Source organism: Tupaia chinensis, unplaced genomic scaffold (genome assembly GCF_000334495.1).
Source record: "Tupaia chinensis unplaced genomic scaffold, TupChi_1.0 Scaffold000247_1, whole genome shotgun sequence".
Lineage (NCBI taxonomy): Eukaryota > Metazoa > Chordata > Mammalia > Scandentia > Tupaiidae > Tupaia > Tupaia belangeri.
Window position 1 is genome coordinate 4,438,267 of NW_006159725.1, and position 3,560 is coordinate 4,441,826.

Consider the following 3,560-nt stretch of genomic DNA (forward strand, 5'->3'; position numbering starts at 1 on the left):
AAAAAAAAAAAAAAAGAGTTATTTTACTGTTATTTATTATTTTCCAGTATGACCAGAGAGAGAGAGAGAGAAAGTGAGAAAGGAAGCCACTAAGACTTGAACCATGGTTGGCCATGCACCTCCCACCACCATGCCACCTGCTGGCCCCATCAGAGTGAAGTTTAAGCTACATTGGAGTCCAGCAACATATCCATTATATCACTGGTCCTGAAAGAGTTTATTTTTAAAACTAATTTTTGTTAGGGACCAGCAGATAGCATTTATTTTTAAAACTAATTTTGGGGGACCAACAAATGGAGCAATGGTTATGTTGTTGTATTCCCACATAGTTGTCTGCAGTTTGGGTCCCAGACCTGGCAGCTTAAAACTCACGCCAGGTACGTATGCATGAGTGTCCAGAATCCAGACAGGAGAATGGAGGAGAAGGGATTGTGGTGTGATTTCTCATTTTCCCTCTCACTGTCTCTCTCTCCAGCGAGCACATGTGTCCTAAAGCAAAACCTCTTTTAAAAAGTTCATAAAAGGGACCAGCAGGTGGCGTGGTGGTTAAGGTGCTGGACAGTCCCACATGGCCAACCAGCGTTCAAGTCCTGGACCTGGTGGCTTGCTTTCTCACTTTCCTCTCTCTCTCTCTGTGTCTCTCTCTGGTTAAATTAAAATGAACGAACGAATAAATAAATGAATAAATAAATATTTTTTTTAAAAGTTCATGAAAATGAAATTAAATTATGAGTTTATTTTGCTGCAAAAAAATGGAACTCTAGGGACCAGCAGGTGGCATAATGGTTATGTGGCTGGACTCCCACATAGTTGACCATGGTTCGAGTCCCAGACCCAGCAGCTTAAAACTCACACCAGGCATGCATGCATGTGTGCCCAGAATCCTAAGAGGAGAATGGAGGAAAAAGGATTGCACGAGTGGCCATCTCCTCTGGGGGATGATTTCTCACATTCTGTCTCTCTGTCTCTCTCTGTCTCTCTCGTGAGCACATGCACTTTTTAGCAAAAATCTCTCAAAAAAAATGGAACTCTATGTGTAATTTTTTTCATAATACATATTTTCATAAATTTTTGAAGACCCTTGTATGTATGCATGTCACACATACCTTTTTAAAAATTATTTATTTAGTTAGTTATTTTATTAGTTATTATTTTTTACATTTGGTATAGGGCATATGTGCTCACCAGAGAGAGACAGAACGATGGAGAAAGTGAGAAAGCAAGCCACCAGGTCCGGGACTTGAACCTTGGTTGACATATGGGAGTCCAGCACCTCAACCACCATCCCACCTGTTGAACTCCCCACACACACATTTTAAAAAATGATTTCTTATTCACATTTAATCATTTTTTCTTTCTTTTTTTTTTTTTAAAGAGGTTTTTATCCCTAGGGTGCATGTACTCTCCAGAGAGACAGAAACAGAGACAATGAGAGGGAAAGTGAGAAATCACCCCCTGGGGGACGGCCACGCTGCAATCCTTTCTCTTCCATTCTCCTCCTGGGATCTTGGGCACACATGCACGCATACACGCCTCGTATGAATTTCAAGCCACCAAGTCCAGGATTCGAACTGCACTCAGTGACACTATCCTACTGGGCCCGATATACATCATTTTCAACAGAGAACTTTATATTCTTGTGTGCATCAAGTCTTTTCTTTCCTGACTGCCTCCCACCCACCCTCTCTTCAGAGCCCTCCCATCCAGTCTCTGGAATTTACACCTGTCCTCCCTACAGTTATACCTTCAGATCTTTCTGTGTCGGCCACAAAGTGAGCACACATGTCTTTTAAATTCTTTTGTTCTTTTAATTCATGATAGCATGTACCTGTACGCATGGCAGAAATTCCTTCTGCAGGGCGCAGTCTTCCTCCTCCTCCAGCCAGGATCCAGGGCACCTGCGCATGTGCCTGGCATGTTCTTGGGCTGACCTGGCCAGGAATTCCAACTGCAGTCAGCATGTGGCTTCCAGCTCTGCCATCCAGCCCTACCAACTACTACTGCTTCCCTACCGACTGTCTCCAGAGGCTGGCCCATGTAGATTCTTTCTTTCTTTCTTTTCTTCTTTCTTTCTTTCTTTCTTTCTTTCTTTCTTTCTTTCTTTCTTTCTTTCTTTCTTTCTTTCTTTCTTTCTTTCTTTTCTTTCTTTCTTTCTTCCCCCCACAGGGCTTATGCACTTTCTGGAGAGACAGAGAAAGAGAGAGGTGAGAAATCAAGCTCCCAAGGGGGGATGGCCACACTGCAATCCTTTTTCCTCCATTCTCCTCTTAGGCGCTTGTGTCCACACACACATGCCTAGCGTATTTTTTTCAGGTCATCAGATCTGAACCTCTAACCGCAGAGTTAACCACGCAGGATCCATTGCCTTTTCCACCAAATCACCTGCTGGTCCCCCCACATCTATCTTTTTTTTTTTTTTAAGAATTTTTAAATTTAATTAATTAATTAATTTAAATTTGACCCGAACCCGAGAGCAACAGAGTGAGAGAGAGAGAGGGGGAAAGTGAGAAAGCAAGCTGCCAGGTCCGGGACTTGAACCACAGTCCGCCATGTGGGAGTCCAGCATCCTTTACCACCACCCCACCTGCTGCCCCCACATCTGTCTTATTAATCAATGAGATTACACCTCACAATCTGCTAACCTTGGTTACTTGATCTTTTTTATTTACTTTTTGTCCTAGAAGTCCTTCTGTAGGGCCAACAGGTGGCGTGGTGGTTAACGGCTCTAGGCTCCCACATTGTCCACCATGGTTCAAGCCCCAGACCTGGCAGCATGCTCTCCCTTTCTCTCTCTATCTCTCTCTGGTCAAAACTGAAAAATAATGATAATAAATAAATAATTCTCTCAAAAACTTTTAAAAAGAAAGAAAGAAAGAAAAAAAAAAGGAGCCTTTCTGACCTTATGTCCAGCCTCTCCCTCCCCAGGTGATGATATTCCGACTGCTTTGACGTTGCAGTTCCTGGAACACACCTGGCACACTCACACCTGAAGGCTTTGGCACTTGCTGCTCCCTCTGCCTGGAAAGTCCTTCCTCTAGATATCCTCTTGGCTCACTCCGTTTCTTCCTTCAGATCTCTGCTTAAATGTCACCTCCTCAGGGGCCAACCCCTATCGTTCGCGACATCTGTGCTACTTCATTTTTCACCACACTTGTTACCATGGGTTTGTTTCTTTGTCTAGTGTCAGTCTCCCCCAGGGTATAAGCTGCATGAAGACAAGGACCCTGTCTGCTTCAGCGCCTCTATGCCCAGATCCTGGAACTATGGGACCCTTAAAGGAGCTCAGGAAAACAGGGACATGCACAGAGCTGGCAGAGTATGGTCTTACGGATGACAGCACAGTGAGTATGAATGTAAGTGCAGGGGCCAGCAGGTGGCATGGTGGTTAAGGCCCTGGACTCCCTTGTGGCCGATTGCAGTTCGAACCCAGATGTAGCTGCTTGAAAATCACACTGGGAGTATGTGCGCGCATGCACATATCTCTAGAGGAGAATAGAGGACAGGGATTGTGGGTGGCCATCCCCAGAGGGGGCGGTTTCTCACCTCCCTTCTTCCCTATG